Genomic DNA, 15,756 nt, shown 5'->3' on the forward strand with positions numbered 1-15,756 from the left:
CTAGAGAATCTGACTAATACAAGAATTAACCATGGAGCAGCAGAGAGTTTAAGAACAGTCCGGTGTGCCTTTCGCTAGTCCAGAAAAGATGGCGTTCGGCAATCCCACGGATGCACTGTGAGGAGCCAGGGATTTGTGTTTGGGGGAGCTGAGTACGGGGAGGTACCCGGCTGGTGAGAGCTATGGCAGGTGGAGCCCAGGAGCCTGTCCTGTAGACTTGCCATGGCGCAATTCGTGTTCTTCAGGAGCTATTTGCACTCATTGCTTCAACTGGATGAGCCCATCCCCAATGTCCTGGTTGCACACTGGCAGCACAAAGCAAAGGAAGCCACAGGTCCATTCCTATCACCCATGCGAACTGCCAACAGATTGCACAGTGCCAGCTGGCCTTGGGTTGAACTCCTGGCAAATCTAATTCCAAGGTTCAGACCACCCCTAGCAAACCTAGAGGTGACTGCTGTATCCCCCAACATAGTGCTTCCTAAATGGAGGTGGTCAGCTTCCTCTTGAGCAAAAACAAACTGGAAAGATGGTGGGAGGATGCCCACCAAGAAGGGGCATCAGGAAGCCTGGGCTCAGAACCTGAGTTTTTTTTTTTAATGGTGGAAGCCAAGATCCTCAGGCTCAGTGGAAAACCTAAGAATGCTCTGGAAGGCTACCAGAACAGATGGAAAGGACTCTACAGTCAAAAGTCATGTCTGGCTCCAGCCGCAAGGCTTGCAGATGCATTCCTTTCCTGAGAGGCAGGATTCTTGATGCCCCTGAAATCCGGAGTGACTACTACCTGAATCTTGTGGATTGGAGCTCTGGAGAGATATTGGCTGTGGCATTGGACAACAGTGTGTACTTATGGAATGCTGGTTCTGGGGACATCCTGCAGTTGTTGCAAATGGAGCAGCCTGGGGACCACATATCCTCGGTGGCCTGGATCAAGGAGGGCAACTACCTAGCTGTGGTCCAGTAATGTTGAGGTGCAGCTATGGGATGTGCAGCAGCAGAAACGACTTCGAACCATGACCAGTCACTCTGCTCCAGTAAGCTCCCTCAGTTGGAACAGCTATATCCTATCCAGTGGTTCCCGGTCTGGCCACATCCACCACTATGATGTTGGGGTATCAGAACACCCCATGGCCATACTGAGTCATAACCAGGAAGTATGTGGGCTGCGCTGGGCCCCAGATGGAAGACATCTGGCAAGGGGTGGCAATGATAACATTGTCAACGTGTGGCCTAGTGTTCCTGGAGAAAGGGGCTGGGCTCCCCTGCAAACATTCACTCAACATCAAGGTGCTGTCAAGGCTGTTGCACGGTGTCCCTAGCAATCCAATATCATGGCAATAGGAGGAGATACCAGTGACCGACACATTCACATTTGGAACGGCTCTGGGGCCTGTCTAAGTGCTGTGAATGTGCATTTCCGAGTGTGCTCCGTCCTCTGCGCTCCCCACTATAAGGAGCGTATCTCAGGTCAGGGCTTTGCCCAGAATCAGAGCTGGTTATTTGGAAGTACCCAACCATGGCCAAGGTGGCTGAGCTCAAAAGTCACAGGGCCTGGGTCCTGAGTCTTATAATGAGTCCGGATGGGGCTGCAGCCGATGAGACTATGGTTGTGGTACTGCTTTGAGCTGGACCCTGCCCTTCAGCAGAAGCAGGAAAAAAAACAGTGTAGTTAAAAGTAGCCTTATCCACCAAAGCATCTGTTGAGAACAACCCCCCCCCCCACACACACACACAATAAAAGAATCAACCATGAATGGTTAATTGGCTGGGAAAACTGAATCTGCGACAAGTGGTCTATATATTACTGGAATGCAAGCTTTGGAAAGTATCTGTCCACACCCTGTTCATAGGTGTGTAGGTGTGTATTTGAGAAAATGATGCGACTTCTGTGGGTCGGACTGGCAGAACCCTCATTCTCACACCTTCTCGGACACAGTGCAGATGGAAGGACCAGGCTACATGATTCTGACCTGTAAAACATAAGCTCACCTTGACAGGCGTACAGTTTCCTGGTGTGCATGCTGCCTCTTCCCTGACCCTCTCCTTACTTCTTTATTTCTTAATAGTGTGTGTGTGTAATAAAAATAGATAGATATAGGTATAGATATAAAGATAGATGAGTCAGAGACAGAGACACAAAGAGAGTATGTGTGAGAACACTTGTGGACGTCAGAGAACAGCCTCGGGTGCCGATGCTTATTTTCTGTCTTGTTTTTAGACTCATGGCCACTGTTGCTGGACTGTGAGCTCCTAGGGATTCTCTTGTCTCTGCCTCCCATTTTCCTGTGGGATCGCACTTTGCAGATGCTCAAACCAGTGGATCTGACATGACATTGGGTTTGGGATGAGCACGCATCTTGATGCTGTCACAGAATGCACTCTTACACAGTGTGCTTATTTCCTTATCCCTGACTCGTTTCTGAGACTGATTATCAAGGTCCAACTATCAAGACATCAAGGTCTCAGGGACTAAGCCACCAACCAACTAGTCCACACGGCTCCAGCTGTGTATGTTGCAGAGGACGGCCTTGTCATGCATCAATGGGAGGAGCAGTCCTTGGTCTGCTCGATAGATGCCCCAGTGTAGGGGAATCGAGTGTGGGGAGGCAAGAATGGATTGGGTGGGTGGGTGGAGGAACACCCTCATAGAAGCAGGGGGAGGGGGATGGGGAGGGGGTTTCTGGGAGCGGGGGAGAACCAGGTAAAGGGATAACACTTGGAATGTAAATAAATTTTTAAAAAATTATCAGTCAAAAGGCAAAAAAAAAAAAAAAAAGCATCAAAGTTCAGCAACCCACTTCCTTTTGATGCAAGAGGGTGATGGTACCTGGTACTGCAGTAGCCATTTGCAAAAGGCAAAAAAATATGAGCTGCAACTTTGGGCCATCAGCTGTTTCCTTTAGAATATGTATGTATGTATGTATGTATGTATGTATGTATGTATGTAATGCATGCATGCATGCATGCATTGTGTGTGTGTGAGTGTGTGTGTGTGTGTGTGTGAATGACAATCCATACCTACTCCCACTCAACTAAACCAGTAAAACCAAGTATCTGTATCTGGTGCTTGCAACTCAAATATCCCTAACGGTTGATATGCTGAGTAGATTGGAATCACTCTTAGCCATAAAGTCTCAAAGGGTTTTATTCAGTGACTCTCAACCTTCCTAACGCTGTGACTGTTTAATACAGATCCTCATGTTCTGGTGACTCTTAACTATAAAATTATTTCATTGCTACTTCTTAACTGCAATTTTGCTATGGGTATAAATAGTCATGTAAATATCTGATCTACAGGTTATCTGATGTGTGACCCCTATGAAAGGGTCAATCAGACTCCAAAGGGATTTGAACCCACAGGTTGAGAAATGTTGTCAGAGATGCGAATCGGGCAGTTTGGTGGTCTTCACCCATCCCACCCTCGGGGAAGGTGAAGACATCGTTCTGCTGCCCAGGGGAGCCTCACAATTAAATAGAGATTAAAATTTAGGCCATTGTTGAACAAAGATCTCTTTTCATGTTTGATTCCCTAATGGTTCAATTAAGCTGGTTCAGTTTTTATTTCATCCTCAGCAAAGTTCAGGAATGGCTGCTATCTCTCTCTCGCTCTCTTTTCTTTTCATTTTTCTTGGGAAATGACTTCATTAAGTGTCTCTTGCATTTCTGGTATGTGTTTTACTGTATTCCCCTTGGCCTAGTAACATCTATCCCGTTTACTTCACATATCTGATTTCACAAACCTTTCATCTTTACAAGATACTTGATCAAACAAAAATTACGGGCACGGTTCTTAAATCATGTGCCAGCCACAAAGGACAAAGGTCAGCTACTGGACAAAATTATGATGACTGTGGCCTTCTTTCAAATTCTCCAGCTCAAGGCATTGTCACCTGCACATTCTGGAACCTAAAATTTCTCAGGGCCACTGGGATGGCTCATTGTGTAAAGATACTTACTGCCAAGTGTGAAGACCGGAGTTCAATCCCTGAGGCCCACACCACTGAGACCCGACTCCCTGGTATCCTGTGACCTCCACACATGTGAAATTAATTTTTCCAAAAGAAAAAAAGAAATTTACGTTTTCTCTGGACAAAGGGATTGGAAGCAGCTTGGGCTAGGCTCCCTGTCTGCCCCTTCTGCCCTTGTGACTCGTGTCCTCCTGAAGTCATTTCCTGCTTTATCAGGATTCCCTGGCTGGCTTTAGCCGGCATCTGATGACTGAACTGCCTTGCTGTCCCTTGCTCTACCTTTATTCTCAATCTTCATGTTTCGAAAGAAAAAAATTTCATCTTCAGCCTGGGTGAGTATGTGACTCAGGACTGGCCAATCAGAACGTCACACTAGGTTGGACACAGTGATTGGTTACGAAATAGCCAGGTGACTAGTCTGGCCAATTGGAGCTGATGACACTCGAGGGCTTCGTAGGGTTGGCTGCGGCTTAAACAGCCTCTTCCTACAGGGATGCCTGAGAGAAGAGGACCGAGTTGACCATTGCAGCCCGTACTCTTACTACAACTGCACCATGGCAAGTCAGGGAGGGTGGAGTCCTCAAAGGGTGAGGTCTTGCCAGGGTGGACCAAGTCCGTAAAGGGGAAGATAAACTAGAGAGCTTTGAAGGAACAGTGAGCCAAGGTCCAGCCTGGATCAGTATCTGCCTCAGTATTTATGGGCCACTGCATTTTAATTTTTGCTTATATTCGCTTGAGTGGATTCTCTGCCCCAAACCTGGAGTGTCTTTTCCTTTCTCTCTTCCTTCCCTTACCCCACTCTCCTCCTCTCCTTGACAAGGTCTTACTCTGTAGTTCAGACTGGCTTCAAACTCACTATGTAGCCATCAGACTTACAGCATCCTCCTCAGCCCCCAAGTTCTGGGATCACAGGCAAGACCCACTAGGTCTGTTCTCCTGTCTTCTGCTTGGGTTCCTATGAGAGTCAATCTTTGTCAACTTGCCTGGATTTAGAATCGTCTAGGAAACTGGTGAAGGACACCTCTGGTATGTCTGTGAGGGAATTCAAGGGAGACCCACCCTGAATATGGATGACATCATTGTGTGGGTTGAGAACCTGGATGGAACAGTAGGATCTAGGGAGCCTGTTCCCTGCTTCCTGTCTGTGAAGGGAATCTCCTCTGATACATGGTCCTGCTGTAAGGATGTTATGTGGAAACAGTCATGGCCTGAGCTTTCTGAAACCCTGAGCCAGAGTGGCTTTGTCCCTTTATATTGTCACAGTGATGAGGAGGTGAATATGGTTCTCAGATCTACATGAGTTCGTCACTTGGGATGCATCAGGCTTGTGACTTCAGCTCATGTCTTTACCATCTTAGCCTAAGGGCTGATCTCCCTTGCTTTGCTCATTAGTGGAGAGCTTGTGAATACACCCTGTCTCCTATGAGAGTAGAGGCTCTCGGGCCCCCAGCCGGTGTTCCAGGAGTCTTCCCCAATACTGCTATTGAAACCTCACACTGCAAACCTTGCATGAGAAATGCTCTCAAGGGGTTGTGAGCTACCTGGGGGCTTTCCAAGCCCTTCACTGTGGCCTCTCTAGCTGGAAGTAGGTTGATGTGGACCATGGAAGCCAATTTCTTTGCCTCCTGGAGGACCAGATTCTGCAGGCTCTCCATGAGGACTTCAGTTGGGGACATGTCACAAGACTTCATACCCTTCTCTCTCTTCCCTATTCCCTCAGAAGTGACTCCCCATTGCGACTTCTGCTACTAGGTTGCTGTTTTGTCCTATTGACAGTACCCTTTGCCTTACAGAAGCTTTGCAATTTTATGAGAACCCATTTGTCTATAGTTGGTTTTAGAGCATAAGCCATTGATGTTCTGTTCGGGAAAATTTCCCCTGTGCCCACATGTTTCAGGTTCTTTCCCACTTTCTCTTCTATTAGATTCATCATATCTGGTTTTATATGGAGGTCCTTGATCCATTTGGACATGAGCTTTGTACAGGGAGATAAGAATGGATTAATTTGCATTCTTCTACACGCTGACTTCCAGTTGAAGCAGCACCATTTGTTGAAAATGCTTTTTTTCCCACTGGATGGTTTTAGCTCCTTTGTCAAAGATCAAGTGACCAAAGGTGTGTGGGTTCAGTTCTGGGTCTTCAATTCTATTCCATTGATCTACCTGCCTGTCTTTATACCAATATCTTGCAGTTTTTAAAACTATTGTTCTGAGGTATAGCTTGAGGTCAGGGATGGTGATTCCCTCAGAAGTTCTTTTATTGTTGAGAATGGTTTTTGTTATCCTGGGTTTTTTGTTATTCCAGATTAGTTTGAGAATTGCTCTATCTCTGTGAAGAATTGAGTTGGAATTTTGATGGGGATTGCATTGAATCTGTAGAGTGCTTTTCATAAAATGGCCATTTTTACTCTGTTAATTCTGCTGATCCATGAGCCTGGGAGATCTTTTCATCTTCTAGATCTTTTCAGTTTCTTTCTTTAGAGACTTGAAGTTCTTGTCATGCAGATATTTCACTTGCTTGTTAGCGTCACACCAAGATATTTTATCTTAGTTGGTCATGACTGTTGTGAAGGGTGTTGTTTCCCTAATTTCTTTCTCAGCCTGTTTATCCTTTGAGTAGAGGAAGGCTAGTGATTTGTTCACGTTAACCCTGTATCCTCCACTTTGCTGAAATTGTTTATCAGCTGTAGGAGTTGTCTCATGGTTTATTTTTGGGGGGCCTGGGGTGGGTACTTAAGTATACTATCATATCATCTGAAAATACTGATACCTTGCCTTCTTCCTTTAAACCCTGTATCCCTTTTATCTCCTTATGTTGTCTAATTGCTCTGGCTAGAACTTGAAGTACTATATTGAATAGATATGAGGAGAGTGGGCAGCCTTGTCCTGTTCCTGATTTTAGTGGGATTGCTTCAAGTTTCTCTCCATTAGTTTGATGTTGGCTATTGGTTTGGTGTATATTCTCAACTGAGGAACCTTGAACGGCTGAGAAGCACTTAAAGAAATGTTCAAAATCCTTAGTCATCAGGGAAATGCAAATCAAAACAACCCTGAGATTCCACCTCACACCAGTCAGAATGGCTAAGATCAATAACTCCGATGATAGCAGATGCTGGTGAGGATGTAGAGAAAGAGGAACACTCCTCCATTGTTGGTAGGATTGCAAGCTGGTACAACCATTCTGGAAATCAATCTGCGGGTTCCTCTGAAACTTTAAGAGAGACCCAATTAAATGTTTTCTTTTTTATTAGTTGCCATGGCTGTGGTATCTCTTCATAGCAGTAGAACACTGACTAAGACACCTCCAAACAGCAGAGTCTACGCAGTGTTGTTGAAGGTCCTGTTGGCAATCTCATAGGGAAAACCCAGATTTCCAGGGTCACAGCACCTGACAGTAGGGTTATGAGGAGATGGGTGATCTAAGAGCCAATCCCAGGAGGGCTATCACTAGAACCAGCAGCCCTCCCCTTGCTCAGTGGTCAGGCAGATGAATTGGGGCTCGATTTTCCTTCCTAAACCCATTTTGCTGCTAATATTAATAGTGCTTTCTGGGAAATCCCAGATGTAAGAGCTTGAAACCCCTGAAGCAGCTGCTAATTATCTTTTGGTTTTGTTTAAGTAAAAATACCAATGAAGGTTTCTTCTGTGTCATAATGAGAACCAGAAATGGGAACTTGAGGCTGAGGTAAGCTGCAGGCTTTCCAGGGCCAGGACCACTTTTAGTCATTATCTCTTTGTGGGCCAAGGGCTGTCTCTCCAGAGACTCAGGGGCTGATGAGCCATAATACATAAATCCCAGGAAGTGTGTGTGCAGATGTATGTTAAAGGGCTTATTTTCTTGGATAATTCCACCAACGTTTCAAATAATGTAAAACTCTTGTGTATATGTTTGTACATGGTATGCATGCATGTGTGTGTGTGTGTGTGTGTGTGTGTGTGTGTGTGCGTTTTCCTTTCTGTGTTGCTGGTATGAGATTACTTATTTCCTGCCCTTTCGTGTTTTGTAGTTAGCCTCCTTAGTTTTTTCTAGCATCTTCTATAGGGCTGTATCTGTCGCTAGATATTGTTTAAATTTGACTTTATCATGGAATATTTGATTTTCTCCATTTGTGATGATTGAAAGTTTTGCTGGATATAGTAATCAGGACTGGTGTCTGGTCTCTTAGAGTCTGCAGCACATCTGTCCAGGCCTTTTTGGGTTGTAGAGTCTCCATTGCAAGTCAGGTATAATTCTAATAGATCTGCGCCTTTATATGTTACCTGGCCTTTTCTCTTCGCAGCTTTTAATATTCTTTCCTTCTTCCATATGTTCCGTGTTTTTATTATTATGTGCTGAGGGAGATTTCATTTTGGATCAATCTATTTGGTGGTCTGTATGCTTCTTGTACCTTTTATAGGTATCTCCTTCTTAAGTTAGGAAAATTTTCTTTCATGATTTTGTTGAAAATATTTTCTGGGTTTTTGAGTTGGGATTCATAGTTTTGGTGTTTTCATAGTGTCCCAGATTTCCCAAATGCTTTTTGTCAGAAGTTTTTCACACTTAACGTTTTCTTTGACTGATCTATCCAAGTCTTCTATGGCATCTTCAATGCCTGAGACTTTTTGTTTTTGTTTTTGTTGTTGTTTTTCGAGACAGGGTTTCTCTGTGTAGCCCTGGCTGTCTTGGAACTCACTCTGTAGACCAAGCTGGCCTCGAACTCAGAAATTCTCCTGTCTCTGCCTCACAAGTGCTGGGATTAAAGGCATGTGCCACCACGCCTGGCTTATGCCTGAGACTTTTAAGATGGAAATCCCTCGTACTCTGTTGATGAAGCTCATCTCTGTAGTTCCTGTCTGCATTCCTGCATTTCTAGGATTCCTTCAGTTTGAGTTTTCTTTTTTTTTCATTTGCTTCTATTTTTATTTTTAGTTCTTGAATAGTTTTATTCGTTTCCTTCAATTGCTGCCACCTTGGTTTTCTTTAAAAGATTTATTCATTTCCTCTTTAAGAGCCTTTACTGTCTTCACATAGTTGGTTTGAAGGTTTTCTTGTGCCTCAGCTATGCTGAAGTATTCAGGACATGCTCTGGTAGGATAGCTGGGCTCTGGTGGTGACGTATTGCCTGCCATGGTTATTGTGTTCTTATGCTGACATCGAGGCATCTGGGTTTGGGCTGTTACAGGTCTGGGTGCTGATTTCTGGGTTTGTCCTAGTTTGGTGGGAGTTTTGCTCCTTAGTTTCTGTTTCCCCTCTGGAGTTTCAGAAATCCCTTTGGCTGAATGCTGCCTGTCTTACTAGTCTCCTTGGCTGGTGTTTTTATAGGGTAGGGCTGTTGGAGTGTTGAGGGTGTGGGGGATGCTTGCTGGAGAATCTAGGGGAAGAGGATGCCAGGCAGATAAGCTCTGGGGGAGCCACAGAGGGCATGGGTATCAATCTTCCTATACATGCCCCACCTAGCTGCAAGATCTCCCTGACTCTGGGCAGCAGCCGAGTATCTGAGACAAGTCTGAGTGATGGTCTAGTATTTACAGTGTGTCAGAAACCAGAAACTTTAAACCAGGCCAATGACCAGCTGCAGTGAATATCTGCAGGTAAAGCTGTTTAGGCAAACACACACACACACACACACACACACACACACACACACACACACACAGAGTGTAACACACTGCCATTTCCAATACCACTGTGATAAGTGAGTATAAGATGGAGAGGGGGGAATGATGAAGGAACTGTGGAGAAAGGCAGGACCGGAGATGCAAAGGTGGTGACCAGTGTGAAAGAAGAGGCTGCAGTGGCAGGCAGGGTGGTGTGCAGAAGCCTGGAGCTTGCCCAGACTCAGCCCCTCCAGACCCCAACACACTGCCCTGACACACTGCCGACACCCTGGCTCCAAGCAAGCTGTCAGAGATGAAGAGGACAGGTCATTCTCTGGATGGACCTCCATGGTCTATGGTCTGGGCTCTGGCCCCAGGCCACGTTGAGGCTTGAGGGTCATGTGGACTGAGCTGGTACTGGAGGCTGTGTTGATGTCCAAAGCCTATGCTTCCTCCAGAGGCCAGGTAGCTGTCCATAGTCTGTGCTGCTGCAGGACGCCATGCTAGTGTCTGCGGTCTGGGTTGCTGCTGGAGACCCTGTTGATGTGTGTGGTGAGGCTGTTCTGCCATAGGTTGCCATGTTGGTGCCTGTGGCATGCCCTGGAGCGGAGGGCTGTGTTGCTGTCTGTGGTCTGTACCCCTGCCAGACCATGCTGAGGTTCATGCTTGTGCTGACCCTGAAGGCAATGCTTACCTCCATGATTTCTGCTTCCACTTACTGTAAATGGCAAGGAAGCTTCTGTCACAGAGGTGTCGAAGTCTGAAGACTCACAGTTGAGAAAGAGGGTCACAGAAGGGCTTCTGTGACAACTCCCACCTCCACTCTCCAATCTCTCCAGCCCTTCCCCACAAAGTAACAGCCTACACAGGAAGCCATCAAAGAGAACCCTTAAAACTGTGCTAGCCACAATTGAGGGCTTCTGGCGGGGGTCGGGGTGCAGATGGGGAAGGACTCAGTTTTTTTTAAGAGGCTGACCACTGGGAGCCATAACCATGCTCCAGGGAGTATATGGGCAACACAAATAGAACATTTTATCATCGTCATCCTCGTCGTTGTCGTCATCATCATCATCATTAATTCTTCTTCTTTGGGGGTAAGGTCACAGTTGTAGGGGGTTGAACATGGGAGGATGGTAGATGTGATGGGGTTCATTATGTGAAATTCCCAAATAAACAATAAAATTATTATGTTGGAAATAAAAAATATTTTTAAAAGACCTACAAGATAAAACTCTTTTTTAAAAAAGTGTGTCAGGGAGAGGGGGCCATACGCACGTGTGGTGTGGAGGTCGCAACTTACCTTGAGTTGCTCCTCAAGCACTCACTGGCCACTTCATTGCTTGAATCAATGATCTCACTGGGGCCATGTGAAGCTCAGACTGGGCTGGCTGGCCTTCAGGCCCAGGGTTCTGCCTGTTTCCACCTCCTCAGCACTGAGATTAAAGCATATGCCACAACATCTGGCTTTTAATGTGGTGTCTGGGGATCCAACCAAGGTCCTTATGTTTGCAAGGCAAGCCGAACACTTCGCTGACTGAGCCTTCTTCTCATCCAGTCCCCTGGTGGGTTTTGCATATGCCAGCTGTTGGGTTGAGTCCTGAGTTGCTGTCTAACCAGTCACCTCAACACATGGTGGGATCAGTAGACAACGATGATTCAATTGTTGCTTCTATTCCCCATGGGCCAGGATCTGGGGAAGGCTCACTTGGCTGCCTTTGGTTGCAGCTTCTTAAGTTCCTTTCAAATCAGTGGGCAGGGCTGAGGTTTCCTGAGCCTATCTGTCTTTCTGCGGTCCTCAGGCCTTTCAGCTGGGTGGTCGCTTGGCGTTTTCTCAAGACATGGAGGATGGAGGCAGGTGGGCTGCTCACCTCAAGAACAAAGCCTATCACAGGTGAACCTCACACAGCACTACCTCAGGTCACATTGTGTTGGTCCCAAAGGAGTCACTTGCTGTCCAGGTAAAGGAGCAGGAAGTTAAGTTCTGCCTCCCTTTGGGAGGAAAGCACTTAAGATAAGACAAGGTGGCCAGGCCATTAGCCTTGCTGCTCTAGCATGCTCAGTAGCTCTCCACACTGGCTGAGCCACCCGGGGTGGTCCATATTCACTGCTACATGTTAGGGTGACTAGCACCCTCTTCACTGGTATTCACGAAACCCTGCCTGACCCGCTCTTGAATCTACAGTGCAGCTTAGATTTGTTTGCTCAGTCTTAGGTAGCCTGAGCTGCCATTGAAATCATATAAAGCCCAGAACCTCCAGCTTCTGTGTTCCTTGTGCTGGGACCATTGGCTCGAACTGGTTTGAGAGAAAGGACATATGGGCTTTGAACTTAAAGATTCTCTCCTTAAGACAGTTAGTCTGATGACCTTGAGAGGGTCGGGGTGAGGGTAAGACCTTGCCTTGCTATGTCTGGACCACTGAGGTCCTGGCCTGGGCTCCTTAATCAGCTGTTCTTCTTGCCTTGTCCTTCCCCCTCCCCCCCCCCCCCAGAAATGGGAACACTTGTAAAATATTGATAGTTCCTTGATAACAAGCATTAGGCAAAGCTCGATGCCTGTGGCTGGAGAAGGCAGACATGTGATTCTGGCCCTATTATCATCCAGTTATTTCTCAGCTGAGGCCAGGTGCCAAAACCAGGATTTTAGGTCTGGGAAGAAATTGTTCGTGTGCGTTCCCTGACTCCCAGTGCTGTCAGCTTGCCTCTACATGTAGGCCTGGATGAGAGAAAGAGTCTTGTGCTGATGGACAGAGTGCTTTCTATTCCAAGATCTCCATTTCAGCTGAACAGAGAGCCAGGGAGATGATAAGGAGGGAGAGAGAGGTGGGCTGAAGCCATGATGGTTTAACCTGCTATCTGCCTTCAGAGGGCCAGGTGAAGAAATCCGGAGGAGACTGCAGGCTTTGTGAGAACCACTGTACCTAGAAGGGCCTTGGCTCTGGATTGAGTGTGATTCACCTGCATTTTTGGTCTCGTATTCCTTCCTTCCCTTGTTCCTTCCTCCGTTCATGTGATTAATAGGGACTAATTGGATCGCTCCTGTGACCAGCTGAGGCAAAGAGGCAAAGAGAGGTTTCTGCCCTGGGGTGTTGGCTGCAGGAGCACAGCTCACTGGTTGTGCACTGAGAGCTCAGAGGAGACAACAGGTTAAGTCTCTTGGTCCTCCCGGGAGATCTGGGAAGAGGTGCTTATGTTTTTCCTTATTCATGTCACCTCTCAACTGTCTAACCCTGACCTGGTTCCCAACACACTTGCATAGGTACTGAGCTAAGGGCACACTCACCTCCTCCCATAGCTGCAGGGCAGAGGAGGCAGCAGCTTCCTACCGTCCATTCTGGGCCCCTAGCACAGTGCTAAGTTCTGGGCCAATGAATGGACAAGACTGGCTGTCCCTGATCAGAGTCACCACACCCAGGAGAGTGGCTCAGGGGTGCTTCTTGTCACATGGTTCCTTGCTCATGCTTTGTTCTATCATCTTCTGTGTCTACCCACGGTCTGTCACCAGCTCTTGTTGGCTGGCGGGGGGAGGGGGGGAGGGTTGGGGGAGTCTTGGCTGATTTATCTGCTGCTTATAGGAAATAAGAGCATCTTGTGACTTGGGCACTTTCAAAGATGCAGAGAATCTTTGTGGGGCTGCCAACAGTACCATGCTACCTCTGTGCTCCCTTCAATTGCTTGGCAGGGTAAGTAGGGGGTGGGGTGGGGTGGGGGATGGGTCATTCTGTGTCTTCCATGCTAAGCCACAGTTGAGGGAACTTGGGCTTTCTTGGGCCACTGGCCACAGCCACCTGGCTGTATCAGGACTCTGTCTTGATTCTTCAGCTCAGAAGAGCCTGTGCTTCTGCCCTGTGGGGCTCGAAGTCAGCTCATTCAGAAGGCAAGTGGGGAAAAGTGGGCTGTGTTCCCACTGATGTCTCCGTTTTCTCATCCAGCCTCTGCGTATCACATTTACAGTGGCTTCCATGGTCTTCAGAATTGAGTCAAGCCTGGGGGACAGAGACCTTTTCTGCAGAGAGAGGTTTGGGGTGTGTGTGTGGTGGGGGGAGACAGGCAGAGAGAGACAGAAAGATTAGAGAGAGGGAAAAGGAGGGAGGGAGGGGGGAGAGAGGGAGGAAGGAATAGACAAACAGGATCTTGCTATGCAGCCCAGACAGATGGGCTGGAACTGGCAATTGTCCTGCCTTAGCCTCTTGGGCGCTGGGATTACAGACATGGAACCCTGTGCCAGTTCTGTGTTTCCTTTTGAATAAACCACTGGGACAGTGTTGGCTCACCTTCCCCAGGATCTCAGTGCAGAGTCATGCCTGCTCTCTTCCAGTCTCTCCTCCCTCCCTGTAGTCTGGAAGGCATTACTGCCCTCTTGGAAGTATTTGAAACTCTGGGATTCTAGCTTCTGAGGCCTCCGACATTTTTCTTGGCCTTTATACGAGGACAAACAACTCCTGGAATAAAGGTGCCAAGTAGTTTTATCTGGGAAGCGGGAGGGGAGAGTAATGGGAAATAATAGGAAATACTGATGGCACAGTGGCAATTTGCATTTCAAAAGTTGTTTGGATCAGGTATAGCTGCTTACATTTAGTGGTTTCTTTTCGATGCTAGGGGAGGAACCCAGGGCCTCAGCATGCTGTGCAGATGCGCACACTGAGTTCCGTCCACAGTGCTGGAGTGATGAGTTACTATGCATGAACTTGAGTCTCTCTCAGCTATTTCCATCCACTTATGCATTGTGCTCTGATATCCATTCAGCAAATGTTTAGGGATGCCTATTGTCGCCAGGCCAGGCCTTGATCTGGGTACTAATCAAGGAACGAGAGCAGTAAGCAAGCATTGAGGAGGAGCCAAGTTGGTGCTCCCACCTACTCTTCACAGTAAACTTGTAGACGCAGGTTCTATTACTTTAAGGTGCCTTGGGAGAATGAAGGAAGCTCAGGCCTCAGTCGCAGTTGACAGTGTATTAGCTGGGTCACCTTGGGGGAGTCTCTCAAAGTCTCTGAACCATATTTCATTTGTAGCTAGCAGATAATCATGAGAGATGCCTAAATGACAACTGTCTGAGCATAGGAAACTACCTATTGGTCACTGATGCTCCGAACACCACACTGACCCATGGGACCCCTCGGTCGACCTCTGATAAATGAACAAGTGACTGGTGTCCCTACTGTGTTTCAGGTTCTGGGACACTGAGGGCGATGGAGGATAATGTGGATCCCAGGTTCCTAGGGGAGATGCTCTTCTGAGACCACTGCCTTAGGCTTTCCAGCCCTCCTGTCATGATGTCTTTTGTGGTATGAAGATGTACTGTCTCCCACAGGCACCAGGGTTGATGTTGGTGTCTGGGAGGTTATAGAACCTTTTTGAGGTGGGAGGTGGAGTCTCCAAGTCTGAAGTCATTGGTGCTGGGTTTTGAGATTTTTATATCCTTCTCCCAGTGGCTGGTATCTCTGTGCCCCACCCCCAGCTTTCTGAATACGCATGCAGGATGTCCAGTCAGCATCCTCCTGCCATCATGCTACCAGGCTTTCCAGCCAGTTGCCACTCTTTTTCTTTGTGGCAGACTCTATCCCTCTGAGACTGTAAGCTAAAATAAGTCCTTTGTCCCCTAAGGGGTTTCTATCAGGATATTTTTACCACAACAACGAAATGAAACTAGATCACCTTCTGTAACGTGGGTGTATCAGTCAGGATGATGTGGGGAGCAGATGGAGTCCCCTGATCTGAGTGAGTATGGGTGTGGCAAAGGGCTGGCCTTTGGTTAGTGTGCAGAAATGATCAACCTCAGCTTCCTCCTCCTGGATGACTGGAACCCAGGACTGAAGCATCTCTTCCACAGAGACCTGCTACTGAGATTAGCTAGCACAGCCCCTCCTGCCTATCGGTGCTGTCTATAACAAATGGTTTCCAGGCTACTGCTGGTGAATGTCCATCAGAGTGCACAGCCCATCTGAGCTGGCCCTTTCTGGATTTGTGTCTGTCACTTCTTCATTCTTCATCACCCCAGTTATGCCAGCTCTGCAGGTTTTGGCAGGATGGGCAAGGTTACGTTGCAGAAAGGAGCAACACATAGTCTCTGTCTTCAGAGCAAGCTGTTTCTTAGTCATACTCCATAGTCAGTGCAGGTCAGTTCTGGGCTCAGCACCTCAGTCAGCCAGGTACCCCAGCCTGACCAGCAGCCATTGTGTAGAATGTCACCAGTGACCTTGCTTGGGCATGAAAGA

General features: G+C 47.3%; 1 pseudogene; it reads left to right on the forward strand.

Moving 5' to 3' along the window:
• Positions 1-222: 222 nt before the first annotated feature.
• LOC110312267 (cell division cycle protein 20 homolog pseudogene) lies at positions 223-1,704 on the forward strand (annotated as a pseudogene).
• Positions 1,705-15,756: the final 14,052 nt, after the last annotated feature.

Source organism: Mus caroli, unplaced genomic scaffold (assembly GCF_978045245.1).
Source record: "Mus caroli unplaced genomic scaffold, Mus_caroli_1 scaffold_18, whole genome shotgun sequence".
In the NCBI taxonomy this organism is placed as follows: Eukaryota; Metazoa; Chordata; class Mammalia; order Rodentia; family Muridae; genus Mus; species Mus caroli.